At 36.4% G+C, this 24,251-nt stretch overlaps 1 pseudogene across 1 annotated transcript; it reads right to left on the minus strand.

Moving 5' to 3' along the window:
* Nucleotides 1–13,541: 13,541 nt before the first annotated feature.
* On the minus strand, nucleotides 13,542–14,800 carry LOC119620933 (RNA polymerase II subunit A C-terminal domain phosphatase SSU72 pseudogene; annotated as a pseudogene). Its single transcript, XR_012091915.1, has one exon. The product of XR_012091915.1 is annotated as an RNA polymerase II subunit A C-terminal domain phosphatase SSU72 pseudogene (transcript).
* Nucleotides 14,801–24,251: the final 9,451 nt, after the last annotated feature.

Below are 24,251 nucleotides of genomic sequence, written 5' to 3' on the forward strand. Positions count from 1 at the left end.
AATTTTATCCTGTTTGGAAACTTAATGAACTGTATGGTACACTATTTAGAGAGGTACCAGGTGAACAGAAGAGTCAGCTTGGTGAAGCCCAGAAAGCCAGATATGGGCGGTACCTACCGAAGGATCATCTAGGGCAAACAGTTTTCTACAGCACTTCCCCTGCTCTAATTCCTTACTCATTCATTTTTTTTTTTTTTTTTTTTTCAATCTGGTAATTCAGCTTGACTACAGAATCAAGAGACTACCTGTATATAGGGAAACAAGCATTCTAGCCTTCTCAGTCATTTTATTTCTCACAGTAAATAAACATTCTGGTTTACATATCCATCTCTGCTACCTTGGTTAGTGTAATCCAAGATTCCTCCACTCCTCTCCCCAATCCCCGCAGCAAAAAAAAAAAAAAAAAGAAAAAGAAAAAGAAAAAGAAAAAAAAAAAAAGAAATAACTACTCTTTATATGCTGAGGGAGTCAAATTTCTGATGGTCAGATCCTGAACCATAATACAGTTACCATGGTAAATAGTAACTTGTGAGGTGTCTTACCATTCAACTAAGATTTCCTTTACTATATATATTATGGAAGGAAGTGATAGCAACTAAATAGGTATGGTCCTTATTTTATAAGCCTCTCATTGACATAGAATAGTTCCTAGCTACTCTTGAAAATAACCTTAGTCTCTGATTCTTCAATGTGGAAAACATGGCATTTAACCAAATCTATTCCTGAATTCAGCCACTAATTCTATTATCAGTGCTTTCTGAAGCTTACTTTGCGTGACACACAGAAAAGGTGATTTTTTTTTTTTTTTTTTAACCAGGTCCGAATTATTTTGAAAAACAAAATTGGAGGAAAATGAAATAATCTTTTAAAAAAAACTGCAAGAATCATCTCTATTTCCTTCATCTCTTCCAACTGCTGATACTTAACATGGAATGAAAGACAGAAAAAAATTACCAACTAAGAGAGCAACTAGATGCACTACCTGCAAGTCTGACAACTAGTGAGACCAAGAGATTCTTCTGACAAAATTTCTTAGGGTGGTACTTTCAGACTTCCAGATCCCCAAAAATGGGGCTGTTTTTCACTAATAGCTGAAGTAATAAATATTTTCAGCAAGTACTGTAGTGATAGTGTTATTTTATAGCCTCTCTATAGTAGATCTTTGTACATGTAACAAAATAACATCTAATCTGTTTGGAATTGAGTTCTGCAGCAAACCAAATTAATCCATTACAAAGTTGAAAATCAGAGGATTAAAAATGAATTGCTTCATTCTGTGAAAATGGTCCAGGCACGAAAAATTATGTATTTTCCTCAAAGGACAACGCTCCAGTCTTCTATTCATAGCCTATGTCTATACAGCTCTAACAACCTTGGTTACATGCTTTACCAATTAGAGTCTAGAATGAGGGAAGGGCTGCTTATCTAGGAAATCATACTCTGTAAGAAGTGACAAATGGCAGTACAGGACGAGACAGAATATAGAAGTGGGAGATGTAACCACCATGTCTCTCCAGAAAGGCTGAAAAATGCTCTTGTCTTAAGCCTCTTACTACTGGAGTCAACATGGATGCATGTTTAATGAAGACCAAAGGGTACCACTACATTCCAGCATAATGCAAGCTTGATGTTAATAATGATGGCCCTGAGTCATTAAAAAAGATAGAGTCAATAAAAGAGTCTATTCTTTTCAAAGTGATGAAAAACCGAGACACATATTATTAAAATATTTGCTAACAATAATTTAAAATAACAAATTTTAAAGGACTATATACAGCACACAAGATACATTCTGCTGTCTAGAATAGCTCATTTTCACAGATTTTCTAAATGGCACATTTTACTGCAATTGTACCTCAGACTGATGGCAATCAAAGAATTCTGGAGAAGATGCTTCAAATTAAAGTAAAATATTATATTCTGTCTCTCTATACATATAAATATATTTCTGGAAGTCAGATGTTTTATGACAGAGGTTTTTCAGTGAGAGTTCCATAGATATCTTTATCAATAAGGTAGAAGGCCGCTGTCCTGTTTTCTGTTTTATTTCCTGGGCTTCCAAGTAAGATTTTATTTGAAGAAAATGGTCTAGTGCATTTTAACAGCTTTATTGAGGGATAAGTGACAAAATATAGACTGCACATTTTGAAGAGTACAATTTGATAAGTTCTGATATATTATACATCTGTGAAACCAACAACCCATCAAAATAGTGAGCATACTCCATGACCCTTAAAACTTTACTTGTGGCACTTTATAAGCTTTCCCTCCCAACCCCTCCAAGTAATCACTGATCTTCTTTCTGCCACTATAGATTAGTTTCTATTTTTTAGAATTTCATATAAATGGAATCATAAATTATGTAATCTTTGTTTCCAGGTTTCTTGCCCTCCTCAAAATTATTTTGAGGTTAATTCATAGTATGGCATATATCAATAGTTCATTCATTTTGTTGATGAAGAGTATTCCATTTTGTGACTCTACTACAATTTGTTTATCCATTCACCTTTTGAGGGACATTTGATTTGTTTCCAGTTTGGGGCTATTCCAGAAAAAGTTCTTGTGAACATTTACGTACAAGTCTACGGGTAGACATTTCTTTCTTTCCTCCTGGGTAAATGCCTAGGAGTGAAATGGCTAGATCATTATAGACATATGCTTAGCTTTTTAAGAAAGTGCCAAACTATTTTCCAAAGTCATTGTGACATTTCACATTCCCACCAGCAACATGAGAAAGTCCCAGTTGAATCCATATCCTCACCAACACTTAACATGGTCAATCTTTTGAATTTTAGCCATTGTAACTGATACATAGTGGTAAAACATTGTGATTTTGAGTTGCATTTCCCTAATGACTGACAACATTAAGCATCTTTTCATGTGTTTTTTGGCCATCTGTATATGTTTTTGAAAAAGTATTCTTTCAAATATTTTGCCCACTTTCTCTTGGGTTGTTTGTTTCCTTATTAATTTTTCTGAGCTGTTTATATACTCTGAATAAAATCCCTTTGTCAGATGGATGCTGAGCTAAGATTTTTTTCACCTCTATGAACTATCTTTTCGGTCTCTTAATAGTGTATTTTGAAGAGAAGATTTAATTTGAATAAAGTATATTTTATCAATTTTTATATTAATATTCTCTTGGTGTTGTAACTAAAATAATTTAGCCTAACCCAAGTTAGAAATATTTTCTCATATATTGCCTTCTAAAACTTTATAGTTTTAGGTTGTACATTTAAGATTATAATCTATTTTAAATTAACTTTGTATAATATATGAGATATGAATTGAAGTTCATTTTTTTACATATGCATATCCACTAATTCCAGTACTCTTTGTCATTCCAGCACTTTTGTCATTGAATTGCCTTCCTTCACCTCAGTCCTCCTTCCTGGAGCATACCTGTATACTCTTTCAACACAGTAAGTTGAGACAATCATAGGGCTGACCTCATTTATTTCCCATCTCTCTGGGATTACTGCCATTCTTTGTCCAATGTTCGCTGTGTTAAAAATTATTGTTTTATATATTTTGGTGGTTTTTTTGGTTGCTTCACACAGAAGGATAAATCTAGTCTTTGTTTTCCCATTTTAGCTGGAATCAGAAGTTTCGATGCTTTATTAAGCAATTTGATAATTTTTGACATGGGAAACACATTTACTGGAAAATCCAAAATAATTGAGCAGTATTTTCACTTCTTAAAACTAATTAATTGTTGACTTATACTCGTGATGTGCCCTCTACATAAAGTCCCCATTCAAATTCTTCCAAGATGCCACATAAACAGTAACTCATTTGTGAACCCTCTGCCCTCTGTGTAAAGTGGCCTACATTTTCTATAACCACTATTCAGGTAGACCTAAATATTGTCACAAGAGAGTATCTGAAACATATTAGAGTACATTAAAAATTGAAATCAGATGCATTTTGTTAGATTAGGAGGTAAACAAGATGATCAGAAGCAGCCCTTTGATCATATATTTTAGGTTACCAAAAGGTTAGTCGATGTTTCCTTGGTATTCAGTTTAGCAAGATATGAAATATCTAGAGCACTTTAAAAAATGTAAACTCCTAAGACCAACTTCAGACCTATTAAATGACAATCTAGGTATGGGGAGGTTGGCATGCTGGGCATTATTTTAAACACACTTCCCAGATAAATCATGTGCATGCTCAGATATATCTGAGCACCTACCACCTGTTATGTATAAGGTCGGCCCTGTCCTAAGCTCTGATACAGGATGTTTAATACATAAAGGCTAAGCCTCAAACTTAAAAAAAAAAAAAAAAAAAACCTCAACCTATTGGGAGATAGATAAATTTATTGAACAACTCGATCTATTGGGAGGTTGATTGATTGACTGATTTAGACCTATATATAGATGTAATATATTATATAAACATTAGAACAGAGATATGTACAAAGTGCTGAGTGAAGGCTCTGGAGGAGTCACATGTGAATGGGGTCTTGATAAATTAGTAGGAATTCTACCAGGTGGAGCTACGGGAGAAAAAGGCATTGGAGCTCTAAGGAATGAACAATTTGGCAAAGCTGTGGCATTGTAGAGGGTGAGGAACATTTGAAAGAATGAGAAGAAATTTGATGGAACAGAGAATAGGGCAGTGTTTCTGAAATTGGAGCATGTGAATCTCCTGGGGACTTGTTAAAAATTCATATTCCTGTGTCCCATTCCAGACCTACAAAAGCAGAATCTTAGGGAGACCTCTAAGGAGTTTGTTGTTAGTAAGTTCTCCTGGTGATTCGAATATGCAACAATGTTTGAGAACCACTTACATGATTATTTTCCCTTTATTTGTGCATTGATCTCTGTTAAGAATGAATGAATGTAAAGCAGTGATTTAAGCATTCCAGAATAGCCAGTTCTTACAAAAGCTGTGTCAAAGGAAAATTACATTTCATTCCCTCCCAAAGTAACAAGAAGAAACCCCCCAGAAACTTTGTATCAATCCATGGTAGTCTGGTTAGCATTTAGACTCATTTTGGCATAAAACTTCCTAATTTTATATCTACCTTTATATTCAAATTAAATTAAATCTTTATATTTAAATATTACTTACATTTAAATTAAAATAATATATTCAAATGAAATTTAAATTAAGCATTATCAAAATGCTGGTCAAAGGTTTTTAAATTGTTGTCATATAGCATAGTTTTTACCAAATGTAGCTTATAATACATACGTGCTATAAGGAATATAGCACTATTAAAAATGGAAAAACATATAAGAAAAAGCCTTTCCAAACAAAGACAGCCTTAAGATAGGTGTTGGTTATATCCCTCAATACCAATTTTGTACCAGCTCACTTCAATATATTTACCATCCTTTTTTCTTTTCACTGTGGAGTTTAGACTTTTTGAATCCAATTATCAGACATATACCATTTAGTTAAATTTAATACAAATGAAGACTTAAGTTCTTATACTTTCCATAAATGTCTGGTTATTATATATGTACCTAAATGCTTTTTGTAATAAATTTACTTTTACTTAAAACACTTGATGTTTCATTCTTTTGATAGAAATATTTGAGTATATCAATTAATAGCTACATTCAAAATAATATGTGTGTGTTTCAGTTGCCTGTAGAAAAGAACTCTACTCTTTACCATGAACCCTAAAGAATTTACATGTTTCACAGGCTTTAAACTCCCTAGTAAACTGGCAAAATCAGTCTGAGAAAATCAGTAGAGCTGTACTCTACTGTAGATTACCTCTCTTTGGACTTCCGGCCAAAAAGAAAACTCATGTAACTCAAAAAATCACTTTGAATGATGGTTTACTTTTATTAATTACACACTGTAAATCATTAATCAGGGACACTGGATAATCTAGGACTTGAAGATAGAAACATACTCCAAGTAATTATGGTTAATTCTTGCTTATCATCAATTTAAGTTAAATATCTAAGTCAATAATCTAATAAAACAAGTTTCTCAAGTGTCAGCCTCTGGTAATTAACTAATGCTTTATTTTTGGCCTCTCCTGGACTCTGCATCAAATACATAATAAAAACCACTACATTGGGGACATAACATATTCTATTCCTGCATTTTTGCACATAACCTACTGAAAGAGAACCTCATATCGAATTCATATGATATGCTTATGTGTCTAAATGCTGCAATAGAGGTATAAATGACATACTATGAAAGCACAAATGTATGAAAAACAAACCAACTTTTTCCCTCTGGATTAGTCGGGTCAAAGTTAATTTAAAAGGTGAAATTTAAGCAGAAAAAGGAAAATAGGGAAGGGTTCCAGGTAAAGAGAAAAGCACATGCAAAGGCCCTGGGTATCTTGGGATTGGCTGGTAATTTGGTATGAGGAGTGAAGATGAAATTATTGTATGACTATAAGATACTTAGGATGGCAATGTGAAACGATTGAAGACTTTCAAGTAGAGGCATGATAACAATCAACTGTGTATTTTACAAAGATCACTGTGGTTTCTGGGTAAAGATTGGATTGAAGGAAAAGAAAATGATTTAACCTTTAAGCATGTTAAATATGAAATATCTGCAGGTTATCAGAAAGAGATATTTAGTGTATGGTTGGGTCTAAAAATTTAAAGCTTAGGAGAAAGGAGGTTATTGGAGATACAGATTTCTACAAATCTCATAGAAATAGATGGGTTTACCCGTGGAGAATATGCATTCAAGCAAAAAAGAAACAATGAGAATGATGATTTATAATAGATGGAGTAAACGTCAGGACTGAATGCTGCAGAGACACCAAGTACAATGAGGAGATGAGAAACAGAATTCTGAGTTTGGTAGTTTCATTGAAATGATGGTGATGAACAGCAGAATGCAATGGATTAAGAATGTGAGAAAATTGAGGCAGCCAGTGCAGACTTCTTAAACATGCAGTTTGGCTGTGAAGAGAACAATCCGAGTACATAACACATAGTAGGCATATCAAAAGTTGTATAAAGGTGAAAGAAAGGGAGGGAGGAAAGACAGGAAGCTTGAGAAGGTAGCCTCATAGATGGATGAGAAAGTTTCCTTTATCTGAGGATGTTACCAAAAACAAAAGCAACCTGGCCATTTACCAGAAGAAAGTTGTTTTATTTTGTTTTGTTTTGAGAACAACAAGCTAACAGAGTACATCTACCTCTTTGAAAATGATGACTGGTACACAAAGGCATAAGCAGAGCACTTGTTCCATGAATAAGTGATTAATCTATTTCTCATTCTAGACCTTAAGAAAAAGATCCGCAGGGCTTTTTCATGCTGTTTCCTCTACTTAGAATGCCACTTCCTCAGGGAAATGCTTTGTAATCCTCCAGATGAGACCATATTCTCCCCATGATACTATCTCCACTGTGGTTCTAAGTGCCTTCCCCTTATAATACATGCCTCAGTTTATAAATTCACATTTATTCATGGGATTGTTAGATTGTCTGCCTCTCCTGATTGACTACAAACTCTACGAGGGGATGTGACATGTCTATCTGTGCTCGTCAATGTACTTTCAATGCCTAATACAGTGCCTGTCACAAAGCAAACAGTCAACATATATTTGCTGAAGGAAGGACCAAAAGGAAGGCCTACATGATGAAAACAAAACAAAACAAAACAAAACTTCCCCAGCTGGAAAAGTGTATAGGTTTTTTGTGATCCTCTTTTGGGCAGCAAATTTAAATAGAGGATGAGGGACAAGAAATTACTTAATGGGTACAATCCACACTACTTGGTGATGGTTACACTAAAAACCCAGATTTGACCCCATGCAGTATGTCAAAACAGCACTTGTATCATTTACACTTGTACCAAAAAGGAGGTCAACGAACTGAGATAACTTACATCAGCCCCTTAGGCACATGTGTTATAGGCAGAATCTGTCGTTTTTATCCCCTTTTGACAGACGTCTTGATGAGTACCTGAAGCTATCACCTGGAATGTGGAAACTCCTTTTTGGTCAGTGGCAGTTTCTAATAGTTTCTTAAATAAAATTTAATGTTAATTCCCATGATATGGGCACCACAGGAAGTCTATACCCAGAAGCAGCAGGGGTTTCCTAAAAGGGTAATGAGAATAAAGTTTAGATAAGAATTCTAGATAAATGGAGATAGCAAAGAGCACAGAAGCCTAAGTTTAAATCCTAGCTTCATCTGCTAGGTTTGCATCCTTGACAAGTTGTTTATCCTGTCTGAGATTCAGTTTTCTCATCTGTAAAACATGGATTACCAGTATTACCTAATTAATAGTTGTTCTGAAAATTCATTAAGTTAACATATATAAGGGACTTAGAACAGTGCCTGTCACATAATAAGTGCTCAATAAATATTAGCTTCTGTTACATTATTGTATTATTCAGTACGTATGATCTGCCTTGTTCCAAAACTCAGTATTCATGTTCCAGAGAACATATTGCCCAACCCACATTGGAATGTGATCCATATTTGCCATTTTTACTTCTTCAGTGGTTTCCCAATTAAAGGAAATAAACTTTGTAAAACTTTTACCTCTATTATCATTTCAATAAAGTAAAAAATAAATAAATATATAAATATTAGCTTAACCTTTGTTCCCTACAAAAGTCCAAGACCTCTCTCTACCACTCACTTTCAGGTGACACCTAAGTGATTTCTCAAGGAAGGATTCCATTCCTATGTATCTCCTGAAAGTTCTGACAAATGTCAAACTAATAAGCTTATAGAGGCCACCTACGTAGGTTTGTTTAGCTTGAAACCAACTCACACTGTTCTTTGCTAGTAGTGGGTGGATTTATTCACACTATTTATCTACATAAAAAAAAGCTCTTGTTCAGTTGTGTTTGAATCAGTTTAACTTCCAACAAGATTAAATTTTCGGAAGAAAAAGAAACATCATTCCTTCTGCATTATATTCAATGAAGTACCCATCTGCATGTCAGGTCATGCAGACTGTCACTGTAACTGAGAGGTAGGCCTAAAACTGCCTTTGCATGCTTAATTGCAGGGGGCACAAGGCTAAACCCTAGTGATTTTGGTGATGAAAGTTCTTAGGGACAGATAGACATTTGCTAACATAAAATATGACATGATGCATGCCAAAAGAGAACTATAAACAAACTATTCTGCCTTCATAACCCATAGAGCTTCTAGCATAGCTTCCTTTTTATATTTCAGCATAAAAGCATAAGCTTTTGGTCTAAAATATGCTTTCTAATGGGAAGAAAACTTATATTGTAGATCTCTGGATTTTTGACATCAAAGAAGGATTTTCTGAAGCAGAAGGACAAACATTTTTGTCAACAATTAGCAGGAAAGAGTGCATTGGCCTTAGAGTCTAATACTGTGGGTTACTGCTAACTTACGACTTGACCTTGGGAAAGGAACCTCACCACTTTGGATCACAGTTTCCTTTTCTGTAAAATCAGAGCCACTACAAATACTTGACTTTATAGATGTTTTATAAGGATCAAAGTAGATCAAATATGAAAGTGCTTTGAAAAAGTTTCAAGTCCGCTGCCACTGCCTAGTGTTATTACCATTTAGATTGAAGTCAAGAAAAATTTGCTTATCTCATAATCCTGAGTTGGTATATATGCTATAAATTAATTTTATTTCTGTTTTATTTTAAAAGGTCATGCATGCCAACTTCTCTTCCTAGAAATATGGCTTATTGGACATTGTGAAAAAATCCATTTAAAACTCCAAGAAATTCCATATAAAATATAATAAACATGCTCTCCTATAGCTGATCAAATGTAAAGTTTAAAATATTCATGTACAAGATCCCAAGAAAGTAAGCAAAATTTCAAATCAGAAAGGAAAGGGGGAAGTTGTGGGGCTGGAGGTGGGGGTGGGAGGGAGAGAGGTACAATCAGTGGGATAAGCTGATTATGAAGTTACAGCTGTTTAGAAGAAATTGACTAATATCAATAAATAAGATGTTAAGGAGTCAGCCAGGCACAGTGACGTGTGCCTTTCGTTCTAGCTACTTGGGAGGCTGAGATGGGAGGATTGTTTGAGTCCAGGAGTTCTGGACTAGCCTGGACAAAATAACGAAATCATGCCCTTAAAAAGCAAATAAATAAGATACTTGGATGAATAGCCAAATAGGAAAAAAAGACAAAAGTTTGTATAAGTGAAGAATGGGAATTGAGACACCACATAAAACTGGGAACCTCAAAGTTCCCACTAAAGCCAGCATGGTATTGGCTTGAGTGAACTGGTGGTCTGGAATAAATCCACCCACTACTAGCAAAAAGAGATAAAAAGAATACTTGCTTGTTTCAACTTTTTGATGAAAAAATCTCTCCTGAGAATTCATAAACACAGGTGTGTAACACAGGTTTGTGGTTAAATTTATACTTTTTGCATGGTCCTAAAAATCCTAAGCTAAGAAATTAACTTAAAATGGCTCTATGTTGGTAATTCCATAATGTAACTAGCAGAAGTAAATGCAAACTTCTGTGAAAGAATAAACCATGCATGGGCTCATACCTCCATGAAGTTCCACAGATAAAGCCCCATGCACATAACCACACAGTCCTAAATTACAAGGCATACAATCAAAGTAGTCATCACAGTGAGGTAGCAGAGAAAATGAACAATAATATTAGATCCTCAATTATATGAAATAATGAAATTAATGGATACAGAATTGAAAATATATGCAGTGCTTTTTAAGAAATAACACCATATCATGGATTGAAAAAAATATTATTAAAATGTCTATACTGCGCAAAGCAGTCTACAGATTCAATGCAATCTCTGTAAAAATGCCAATGACACAGATTTATAAAATAGTAAAATTAATACGGAATCATAAAAGATCTCAAATAACCAAAGCAATCCTTAGCAAAAAGAGCAAAACTGGAGGTATCAACTCCTGATTTTAAACTATACTACAAAGCTATAATAACCAAAACAGTAGGGTACTGGCATTAAAAATAGACACATAGACTAATGGAACAGAATAGAAAACCCAGAAATAAATCCAAGCACTCAGAGCCTACTCATCAACAAAGGCAATAAGAATGTACCTTGGAGAAAAGATAGTCATCAATAAATGGTTGTGGAAAACTGCATATCCATATGCAGAATAATTAAACTACATGCTCATCTTTTACCAAACGAAAATAAACTCAAAATAGATTAAAAGTTTAAGACTTAAATGTAAGTCCTAAAACTATAAAACCACTAGCAAAAAACATTAGGAAAATGCTACTGGATGTTGGTCTGGGCAAATGTTTTTGGTTAAGATTTCAAAAGCACAGGCAATAAAAGTGAAAATAGACAAATGGGATTACATCAGGTTAAAAAACTGTATAGCAAAGGAAACAACTGACAAAGTAAAGAGACCATGTACAGAATGGGAGAAGATATTTGCAAACTATGACTCTGACAAGGGAGATTCATATCCAAAATATATAAGCAACTCAAACTACTGAATAGCAAATAAATAATCCAATTAAAAATGAGCAAAAGACTTGACTAGACATTTTCAAATAAATACAAAAATCAACAGGTATATGAAAAAATTTTCAGCATCACTAATTAGAGGAATGCAAGTCAAAATTACAATGAGATATCATCTCATCCCTGTTAAAATGACTATTCTCAAAAAGACAAAAAATAACAAATACTGGCAAGGATGTGGAGAAAGGAGAACACTGGTATACTGTTGGAGGCAATGTAAAGCAGTGTAGCCATTATGGGAAACAGTATGGATGTTCCTCAAAAAATTCAAAAACAGGTTCATGCCTGCAATCCTAACACATTAGGAGGTGAATGTGGGAGGATCACTTGAGCCAAGGAGTTTGAGACCAGCTTGAGCAACAAAGTAATACCCAATCTCTACAAAAAATTTTTTTAAATTAGCTGGACATGGTGGTATGCACCTGTAATCCCAGCTACTCTGGAGGCTGAAGCGGGGGGATTCCTTGAGCCCAGAAGTTCCAGGCTGCAGTGAGCCATGATCATGTCACTGTACCCCAGCCTGGGTGACAGAGTGAGACCCTGTCTTAAAAAAAAAAAAAAAAAGAAAGAAAGAAAAAGAAAGAAAGAAAGAAAAGGAGAGAAACTAAAAATAGAACTACCATATAATCCAGCAATCCCACTGTTGGGTATATATCCAAAAAAAAGAAGTCAGTATATCAAAGCTATAATCTGTACTCCTGTGTTTATTGCAGCATTTGTCACAATAGCCAGATAAGAAATCAGCCTAAGTGTCCATCAGTGCATGAATGGACAAAGAAACTGTGGTATATATACACTGTGGAATATTATTCAGTCATAAAAAAGAATAAATTACTGTCGTTTGCAGCAACATGGATAGAATTGGAGATCATTACATTAAGCCAGCACGGAAATATAAATATTGCCTATTCTCACACATATGCAGGAGGTAAAATAGTGGATCTCATAAAGGATGGTGGTTAGCAGAGGCTAGGAAGGGGAGGGAGGGAAAGATGAAAAGAAGTTGGTTAACAGGTAGAAAAATAGTTAGGATAAAAGGAATATGTTCTAGTATTCAACAGTATAGTAGAGAAAATATAGTTAACAATAATTTATTGTGTATTTCAAAATAGCTAGAAAACAAGCATTGTAATGTTCCCAAATCAAGGAAAAGGTAAACATTTAAAGTGATGAATATCACAATTATCCTGATTTGATGATTATACATTGTATACATATATCAAAATACTACATGCATTCCCAAAATATATACAACTATGATATATCAATAAAATATTACAAAAACATTCAACATAAGTAATCAAAATTTAAAGAAAACATTACTTTTAAAAGGCTATTTATGTTTTAAAACCAAATAAAACATCTAGAAATGAAAAAATTTGAGCTAAAAGAGTGAATCTCCATAAATGGGTTAAACAACAGAAGAGGCACCACTAAAGGCAAGACCAGTGAACTGGAAGATAGATCTGAAGAGATTACCCCAAAATTCATTCCAGAAAAACAAAGAAATGAAAAATATTAAGAGAGAAGCTTAGAGACATGGAAGTAAAATGAGAAGGCCCAATAGGTATATAAAAGAAGACCCAAAAGAGAATTATGAGAAGAGGGATAGGCAAGAGTAGAAGAGGTAATAGCTCAACCTTCAAGTTAAGAAAACACAATGACTCATAGACAGGATAAATCTTTTAAAAGTCCACATCTGGCATGTAATAGTGAAACTGCAGAACACAAAAATGAAAAGATGTTAAAAACAGCTAGAAATCCAAGACAAAATACTTGTAAAAGAATGACTATTAAACTGACAGTAGACATTTCCAGAATAGTAATAAAAACTTTGACAGTGTAACAGTAACTTCAAATGCTGAGAGACAATAACTCTTCATTTAAAATATAACATTCAGATCAGGTCTCTCAAAATTCACTTTTATGGAAAAGAATAGAGAGAATTTACATAAACAAACTCTTACTGAAGTAAATTTTTTAAAATGTGCTTCAGGAAGAAGGAAAATTATCCCAAAACGAAGGTTTAAGACACAAAAAGGGATGATGAGAAAAGAACGAGGATGTGTGTAAATATCAACAGATCTTTTATTTTATTTATTTATTTATTTATTTTTTTGACAGCAGCATCTGTTTATTGACAATTCCAGGTCATTCCCAACACGCCGCAGCAGGGCTGTGTACAGTCCAGCCGGGTGGGGAGGGAGGGAAGGCAGGCACATGGAGACACAGGTATGTCGGGAAGTGCACACAAACCATCGTCTTTCCTTTCTGGTCAAAGAAGAAAAACTTTATAATCAATATCCCGCTCATAAGTAAAAGTGGGAAAGAAAAAACTTGATCGCTTTAATCTGGCCTTCTGGCATCTCCTCTCCCATTTCATATGCACAGTTTATTTGGGTAATGCTACCGTCACCAGCAGAACACCTGTAAGTAAAAACAAACGTCAGGAAGGAAAAAGTATGAACAGGAAGCTCCAAAGGTGGCTCCAGGCGGGCGCTGGGCTCAGTAGAAGCAGACGGTGTGCAGAAAGGTGCGGCCGCTCTTCTCCTCGAACTCCTGCAGCAGCTCGTCAATCTCGTTCTCCATGTCTTCCGTGTGCTGGATACACTGGCAGAGCTCACAGATGAGAAACGCCCCCAGGGTGGCCTCCTCGTGGTTGTCCTGGATGTCCACGTTGACCACGTGCACGGGCTGGCAGGTCTCCTGTTCTCTGGAATTCAGATCTTCCACCACCTGGTCATACACTCTCTCTTCGCAAGTGAGGATCAGATCAAACAGGTCTTTGCAGTTCTGGAACCTTTCTGGTCGGGGCTTGATTCTCTTATTTCTGTCCAGCATATGTAAAATCCCATTCTGTGTATAGAGTTCTTTGTCTTTCCTAAGAAGATCATTGTACATCTGGTCATATGTGGTTTTGAAATCATAAACATTGGGCTTGTTGGGAGCTGGTCCTGGAAGCTTCACGTGAGTCCCTGTTCCAAAGGATCGGACGCTGAATCCCCGTTTGCTGAGGATGTTGTGCGCCTCCATGCTCCGGTTCTGGTTGCTTGAGCACACCACCGCCACCCGCAGCGGGGACGACGGCATGGCTGCGGCCCCACAGCCCGCGGCTCTCCCGCTTGGGTTCCCACCCCACCGCGGCGCTTCCGCGCGAGCAAAATGGCGGCCGCCGCGGCCGGAAGCGGGCGACGCGAAAGCGACGGCGCAGCGTGCGGCGTCTGCGCGGCGGCCTCCCCGCCCACCTCGGGCGCCGGGCCGCGGACGGAGCGCAAGCACTGGCCTTCGGGCGCGCTGCGCTCGGCGAGGCCGGGGACGGCCAACGCCGCGCCGGCCCCCGGCGTCCGCAGCAGAGACCCGCACTCCACCAACAAATCTTAACTGAATAAAAAAAACCATTCATTTTAGACAAAAAAAAACAAAAAGATAAAACTAAAATATGGGGCAGTAATAACATTGAGGATGGGGATGAAGTGATCAAAATTAAGCATTCTAAGTATTTAAATTATTCAAAAAGAGCATTAAAAATAGTGATAGCTTTTAAATTCTGTTAAGAATGAATCCTAAATTTTTAAAGGTAACCAATAAAATAATGGAAATAGAATGGTATTTCCTTCCAAACTGTTAGAAGAAACATGAAAAAAATATATTTAAAAAAATAATAAGTTTCTGGTTATCTGGTCAGGAGCTTAGAAGAAAAGGACTGGAATAAAAGACTAAGTCTGGGGTATAAACATATGGGAATGGGTATTAAATGAAGTTTTTTGTATTACACATTAATGCCCATCAGAAAACATACACCATGCAACAGGCACATAACAAACAAGAAGACAAAATAATTTAGCCTGCTGTCATTAGCCAGCCTTCATCATCAGCCACCCTTCATCATCAGCCACCCTAGAGCTGGCACAATGAGCACATGAGCAGAGTGGCCAGGGTGGCAGAGTTAGAAGTTATATACAGGCCTAACAGCATAGAATCCTATTTTTCAAGGATAGCGTATTTAGTGCTGTCTCTGAATTTTTAATCTCTCAGCAACAGAGACCAATACTGAGCTCATGTAATGACGCTATTCTTTAAAAACCAGCCAGTCACTGGGGTAAGTCATCTACATTGGGTTCCATCTATCTGAGAGATCAGTGATTCGTTCTCACGGGGATATATATTTATTCCATGTATGGGTTTGCCTTTCCTGTTTGAAGAGCCGCAGCCAGCATTACCATCCAGGGACTTAACGGAGGGCTAATCCATTGGCATAGAATCCTATGCATTATTACATCTGACATCATCCGACCAGGGGCAAAGGAAATGAAAGAATGGCCCCATGACCATGATATCCACAGCTGGTATCACATACTGCACCAGTCAGAAGCAACTGGTTTCATAGAGCACGGGAAGAGCCTTTTAAGGGAACAACTAAAACAAAAACTTGGATGCAATGTTCTGCAAAGAAAAAGTACCATCTTCCAAGAAGCAGTACAAGTATCAAACTGTAGAGATTTCTATGTGGCACTTGGCACTTCCCAAGAGGAGGACTACGTGAATCCAGGTACCAAGAAGTCAAAGCAAGAGTGGTTCCCTTACTATCGCTTCCAATTAAGAGTACTTTAGGCTTTCTGTCTCCACAATTCTGTGTTCTGCATGGTTAGAGGTCCTGGTCTCCAAAGAGGATAGACTCTTGTCAGTGAACACTTTTTCTTTAAACTTTAAAACAAAGATTTATTGAAGTGTAATTGGCATACAATAAACTTTACATGTCCAAATTGTACAACTTGATATATTTTATCTATGCAAGAATGAAACCATCATTCCAATTAAGCTAATGAATAGATCCACCTCTCTCAAATGTTTACTTGTGCCCTTTTGTAACTCTTTCTCCTGCCCCTCCTAAAGCTTCCCTCCAAGCAACGACTGGTCTGTGTTCCAACACTGTAAATTGGTTTTCATTTTCCAGGATTGTATATAAATTGAATCATACAGTATGAAGTCTTTTTGTTTGGCTTTAGTCATTTGGCATAATTAGAGATGTATTCATGTCGTTGCATGCATCAGTGGCGTATGTACCACAGTTTGTTCATCCATTTACCTGTGGATGGATCTTTGAGCTATTTACAGGTTTTGAAAATCACAAATAAAACTGCTTTATATATTTACATACAAACAATTGTATGAGTGCACATTTTTATTTCTATTGTGTAAATACTTATGGGAGGAATGGCTGGATCATATGATAGGTGGACATTTACCTTATAAGAAAGTAGCAAACTGTTTTCCCAAGTGACTGTACAACTTTATATTTCCAGCAGCAGTGTACAAAGTTTCAGTTCCTTCACATCCTTGCCAATATTTGGCATGGTGAGTGCTTTTAAATTTAGCCATTCTAATAAGTATGCAGTTGTATCTCATTGTGGTCTTAATATGCATATCCCTAGTGACTAATGATGTTGAGCATTTTTATGTGCTTATTTTCAATCCATATATCTTCTTTGGTGAAGTATTTGTTCAAGTCTTCTGTCCATCTTATTATTGGATTGCCTGTACTTTTTATTGTTGAGTTGTAAGGGTTCTTTATATATTCTGGGTACAAGTTCTTTGTCAGATATATGATTTACAATTATTTTCTTAGTCTATGGCTTGTCTTTTCATTCTCTTAACAGTGTCTTATAAAGAATTATCGATAAATTTATAATTTTGATATGTGCAATGTATCATTTTTATCCTTTTATAGATTGAGATTTGGTTATATCTAATACGGAGATCAGAAAACTAATTCTCTACAGTACCAAAAAGTAAATAGCTTAAGCATTGAGGACCACATGGTCTCTGTCACAATTATTCAACTCTGTATTTGTGACACAAAAGTAATCGTGGCCAAATACATAATGAATAGATAAGGAGGTGTTCCAATAAATACGTATGTATAAAAACAGGTAGTGGGCTGGATGTGGCCTAAAGATTGTAGTTTCCCAGCCCTTAATCTAAGAAATCTTTACATTTAGGTCTATGATCCATTCTGAGTAAAATTTTAAATGTATTATAAGGTGTGGACTTTGCATATGGATATCCAAATTTTCCAGCCCCATTTGTTGAAAAGACTCTACTTTGCCCAGTAAATGGTCATTACACCATTTTTAAAAATCACTTTTACTGTCTTAATACCATAAACTAGGTGGCTTATAACAACAGCAATTTCTTTCTCACAGTTCTAGCGGCTGGCAAGCCCAAGATCAAGGTGCTAAGAGATTCAGTGTCTAGTGAGAGGCCACTTTCTGGCTCATAGACAGTGCCTTTTTGCTGTGTTCTCACACATGGAAGGGAAAAGGGGTTTCCTTCAGGCCTCTTTTATAAGGGAAACACTACTTCCATTTTTGAAGGCTCTGATCTCATGATCTGCTTATCTCCCAAATAACCCACCTCCTCATACTATCACATTGGTGATTAAGTTTCAACATATGGATCTTGAGAAATAAACCAGAAACAGAAAGAAAAATACTATGTGATTTCACACATATGTGGGATCTTAGAAAGTTGAACTTACAGAAGCAGAGAGTAGAATTGGAGGTTACCAGAGGTGGCAGGGGTTTGGGGGAGATGTTGGTCAAAGGATACAAAATTTTAGTTAGATAGGAGGAATAAATTGAGATTTGTTATACAACATGGTAACTATAGTTAATAACAATGTATTGTACACTTGAAAATTGCTAAAAGAATAGATTTTTTTTTTTTTTTTTTTTTTTCGGAGTCTCGCTTTGTCGTCCAGGCTGGAGTGCAGTGGCGCGATCTCGGCTCACTGCAAGCTCTGCCTCCCGGGTTCACGCCATTCTCCTGCCTCAGCCTCCAAGTAGTTGGGACTACAGGTGCGCACCACCACGCCCAGCTAATTTTTTTTTTTGTATTTTTAGTAGAGACAGGGTTTCACCGTGTTAGCCAGGATGGTCTCAATCTCCTGACCTCGTGATCCGCCCACCTCGGCCTCCCAAAGTGCTGGGATTACAGGCGTGAGCCTGTAATTCTTGGCCGTGCCCGGCCAAGAAGAGATTTTAAGCATTCTCACCACAAAAATGATTTATAAGTGAGTAATGGATATGTTAATTAGCTTAATTTAGTCATTGTATACATATTTAGCCAATTTAGCCAATATACACATATATGAAACATATATCAAAACATGTTATATATGTATATGTATATGTATACCATAAAGATGTATAATTTTTATATGTCAATGTAAAAACATAAATGAATGATAAAAAACAAAAAAATGAATTTTGAAGGGACACAAACATTCAGATTATAGCATTTACATATAGGTATGGGTCTGTTTCTGAACTCTTTATTCTTCCCCATTGATCTATTTGTGTATCTTCACACCAATACCACATTGCCCTTATTACTATAGTTTTACAAGTCATTATAAACGGGTGATGTTAGTTCTCCAACTTTTGTTCATCTCTTCAGAAGTTGTCTTGGCTGCTCTAGGTCCTTTGCATTGCCTATGAATTTTAGAATCAGTTTGTCAATTTCTACCAAAAAGGCCTCCTGGGATTTTGATAAGTATTTACTTGGATCCATAGGTCAATTTTTGGAGAATTGACATATTAACAATTTGGAGTCTTCTTACCCATGAACTGTGGCCACCAAGAAATGGGCTGCCTAAATCTCCTGCTTCATGGAACATGGTTGACCATCAGCCCCAACTGTGTGTCCACCATCACATTTGTGTCAATGCTACACTATCTCCATGCTGCTCCTAGCAAAAATGTAAGTAAGGAAGGGAAACAAGTGCAGGCCTATTCCTGCAGGACATGGGTCTTCTTTAATAGACAACCTTGGGTCAAGAAATACCCACTGACTTGGCTGACGCTTTCTTAGAACTGCACTGCAATCTGATACTCTTCCCCATATCTCCTCTTTCGGCACTCTCCTTCTACAGGGATCTGACCTGCACCACTATCTGAAGACTCTCACAGCCTAATCCTGATGGCCTCCTTTTGTCCTTCATGGGTATTTCCCCTAATAAAGCTCTTATATGTCTAACCCTGTCTTGGTATCTGCTTCTCGAAGGATCCAAACTAACACATGCCATGAAGATTTGTGGTTTGTGCTGCTGCTTAGTCAGAGATGGACACTACCTTAGAATGTGGGAAGGATATGATTAGCAGAATCACTTTAGTAGTAGAAAAGATTAACTAGTCAAATCCTCATATGGTACAAATACAGTAGATTTTTGCATAACTTGACACAGTTTCATCTTGGAACAGTGCTCAGCATCTATTTTCTTGCTTCTCTTCCTATTACAATTTGTGATTCTTGTGATACAAATCCAGCAATTGCACACGTTGGCTGCGGAACATTTTACATTATTAAGCAATTCATAGTATTCCTAAACTTGTATATACATCCATCAAGACATAACGTGGGTGAAATATAACACCAATTCCTTGTGATGGCCTCTAATGTGTGTCAAACTAAATATTTGTGGATAATCTAATACACGAATGTTTAAGAGGTAAATTTATACATTTTTAAATGGAGTAAAATATTTAAATGCTACATAAATTCGGTTGAAAGGGTTGTATTAATTTTGCTTTTTAATTTTCTTAATTTTAATATTTTGGGAGAAAAATACATTAAAAATAGTTTTTATTCAAATTTACATTTTATATAAAAATGTTAAATTTTGTAAACTTTTAGTATATTTTCATTTGTAATCCTTTAAACCAGAACTGCAAATTGAGCACAGATTCTGTGAAAATCTTGATTATAACAACGTAATAGTTATCTTTCAGCAGTGAAAGCAAGAAGAGTAGATTTAGTAGTACTAACATACTAACCTATAAATTATATATGTATTTATGTTATTACTTATCCAAACACCATCAGACTGTAAACAGAAGGTCAGATACATAAACTAATAATTAAATTTAGTAGTTTTGGGCACTTTACTAACATTCAGCATATGAAAAATATAGTTTTACACATTTCAATTTTATGAATATAAAGTTATATTCATCAAGATAGGAGACAGACTATCATTTTATTTAACATTTACTTAGCTTTATATGCAACCTTTTTCTAAATATTTTTATGTAATTTTTATTAGGATTTTTTTGCAGATACTTATCTCTGGACTAGAAGAGAATCCTTTGCCTTGCCTGAGTGACCAAATTATTTCAATATGCAACTTTTAAATATGTATGAATATGGTAGATGAGTTTTTGCTGGCATGCTTCCTCTGGGCCCTGCAAATTTTTAGGATAGGCCTGGCTTTCACTGTGAGTGTGAGTGTGGAATGATTGAAAAGGGGTTTCTCAAGAGCTTCTAGAGCTGGGATCTCCACTTCATTCCTTGATGGATGGGATGTGCATAGATATTTCTTGGGGTAAAGAGAGAACCCACGAGCTCCTTCTTCACTCCTATCTGGCAGCCAGGAAATAGGTGGGCTTGATAGGTATGTAGCTTTAAACAAGCCATAGCCCCCAGCAGGGTCGGTCCTCCCTTTTTCTTTTCCCCTCTTGCCACCTAACCCCGCCATGTTTCTCATCTTCTTTCCAAGGTCACAGGTCTCCTTCCCAGCTTTTCATTCACATCCCTCCACTCAAGCAAGCCTCTGGTCCCCTTTTATCCACAGAAGTCAAATTTTCAGGGACTTCTGCCTGCATCTAAAACTGTGGCTTCACCACCAAGGATGTCTCCCTTATATTTCTGGTCCACTGAGAAGTTTATCTTTCTTTTTTTTTTTCTTTTTTTAAATGGAGTCTCACTCTGTTGCCTAGGCTAGAGTGCAGTGATGCTATCTTGGGTCACTGCAACCTCCACCTCCCAGGTTCAAGTGATTCTCCTGCCTCAGCCTCCCAAGTAGCTGGGATTACAGGTGTCCACCACCATGCCTGGTTAATTTTTGTATTTTTAGTAGAGACGGGATTTCACCATGTCGTTTCACCATGTTGTTGCTCAAACTCCTGACATCAAATGATCCACCTGCCTCGGCCTCCCAAACTGCTGGGATTACAGGCATGAGTCACCACACCCAGCTGAGTGTTTTATCTTTTTGAGTATAACCATGCCTTTCTAATTTTATTTTCTATTATTATTTTTATGTGTCTTAAATGGGGGAAAAATAAGGCTTAACTATATGGTGCATTTTATTTCCTACAACATTTTTTACTAATCAAGATAAACCTTTTTGCACATGTATTTGTGTTTATATTTCTTCTTTTGAAAATTTTTGGTTCATAGACTTTGTCCAATTTTTATTGGCATGTTATTTTATGTGTATTTTTTAAATGTCACTAATTTGCAACTTTTCTTTATATACTAAGGTCATTGGCTGTTTACCATATTTTTGTAAAACTTTTACCCCAGATTATCATTTGCCATTCAATATTGTTTATTATTCATTTAGGTGGACAGATGATTCTATGGTTCTACTGTTACCATCTATATTCCCTTAATGTTCCCATGTCAACATTAAGAGTCTTTTGTTTGAAAGATTTTTAATGTCTGTATCCCCTTTTTAAAAAGTGGCAATAACTAAAGAACCTATCAATTTCTACCTGGAGTGCATGTTCCAAAGCTATATAATGCAGCTGCATTATTCTGATTCCCTACTTTATGACTAATTGAATCTATATGCACAAAAACGTTTTGTACAACAGCTGGAGAATTAAAATATTAAACCCTCAGTGATGATTGCTAATTATTTTCTTTCCTGGTGACAGACCTCAAGTTGTCAGAATGTAAAGGCAATGTACGGTACAAATAGAAACCACATTACTGTGAATTCAATTTGCACACATCATTGTTGGAGAAAGACGCTAATCACAACTTACCAAAGAAAACACTGTAGCCTGAATAATTTGTATTTAATCCTTCTTAATGAAAAGAATGTAGAAATGCTCCTGAAGTTTCCACAAAGTGCTCTCCCTATGTGAGAGTTAGTGCCTATCTGCTACCTTGCTTTTGTGTGGATCCTTCACTCAACATAAAGTAATTACTTAGCTAAATCCAATGGTCCTCTATCAGCTTGATTCTTAGCTGCATTACCATTTCTACCTTTCAAGGTTTGATTTCTCTCTTTCCTAGATTTCCCTTCTTTTACATGGAGTATAATCAAAGAAGTGCCAGATTTAGGGTCAGAAATTAATCATTAGACTCCAACTGATCAATTTCCAGCTGTGTGACCTTGGGTCCACTTACATAAACATTTTGAGCTTTAGTAAAATCACAAAGTTGTTAGAATTTAATTATATGACCTAACATATGTGAAAACACTAAGCCTAAAACACTGGGTAATTACTTGGATTCAAGTGGCAATTTAGCTATTGACTTTTGGAAAGCCCTGTAGTTCAGTCTTCAGCCCTCTGACTTTTTGCCCTCTAAATTTATTCGCTCACATAATTCCATGAAATACCTCTTCAAAATATAACTAGCACCTCTATCAGACCCTTTCCTTCATTACTCCCACCAGAGGGTCCCACCTTTACTAGGGGCCCAACCTGGAACAAAATCAACTTGTATTTGCTTTTTTGTTTTTGTTTTGTTTTGTTTTGTTTTGTTTTGTTTTGTTTTGTGAGATGAAGTCTCTATTGCCCAGGCTAGAATGCAGCGGTGCTATCTTGGCTCGCTGCAACCTCCACCTGCCAGGTTCAAGCAATTCTCCTGCCTCAGCCTCCCGAGTGGCTGGAACTACAAGTGAGTACCACCATGCCTGGCTAATTTTTGAATTTTTAGTACAGACGGGGTTTCCCCATGTTGGCCAGGCTGGTCCTGAACTCCTGACCTCAGGTGATGGACCCGCCACAGCCTCCCAAAGTGTTGGGATTACAGGAGTAAGCCACTGTGCCCAGCCTCTGCATTTGTTGATATTTTGATTATTAAATGTTTCTCATTGTGTATGTTCAATCATACCAATTAGATGATCAACTTTTTAAAGGCAGAGGCCATGTCTTCAGTTTTTGCGGTAGACACTGTAAGCACAAAAGGAGTGAAGTACACCATAGGATGTGACATTTTCTTTGTTTCTTCTTAAATAAATGCTGCAGCATTCTCTTTCAGTTTGCAGATTTGATTTACCTGATAAGACAGCCTCATCAATCAAAGACAGTGAAACCATTCTGCTTTTTCACTAGCTTCATCGATGTAAAAGTATACTTTTCATTCCGTGACTACTCAGGGAAAGGGCTAGGCACACTATGGAGGGGAAGCAGTAGACTGAAAGTAAACCAATGTAGTAAGAGATTGTTAGTGAGCAGTGAATGAGAAAAGAGTCAAACAGGCTGTGGAAGTAAATGGTACATAGGCAATTTGAAGGTGTACCTATTTTTACAGCTCTAATAACTAAGTGACAACACTCACACTCATTTACTGATATATCAGCATTTTTCTCCACGCAAATTTATATTTTGTCCTTTGCATTATATAGGTAGGCATTCACCCTGCTGTTTCACCACCTACTGCTTTAACAGCTGCTAATAAGCAGGAATCTCAGCTTCTATAGAAGCAAGTCAGGGAAGGGACTAGCAAGAAGAAAGGAAAAAACTGAGAGAGGGGGCTAGGAAGAAGGAAGAAGGGATCTATGGAAAACCATCGAGGGTAAAATCAAGGAGAGAAGACTGGAAAGTGTGAGGAAGAATGGGGTGACTGGGGGAGTTGGAAAAGTTAAGAGCATAAGGATTTTAAAGATCTGTTGTATGTACTGGATTCATAAATTAGTTGCTTTTCGGAGCTACCTACAGTGGATGAAGGGGGCCTATACCCAAAGTCTGATCAACTCCTTTATATGGAGATGGGTAATACTACAGGAGGTCTCCCAGGAGA

This window comes from Chlorocebus sabaeus, chromosome X (genome assembly GCF_047675955.1).
Source record: "Chlorocebus sabaeus isolate Y175 chromosome X, mChlSab1.0.hap1, whole genome shotgun sequence".
NCBI lineage: Eukaryota > Metazoa > Chordata > Mammalia > Primates > Cercopithecidae > Chlorocebus > Chlorocebus sabaeus.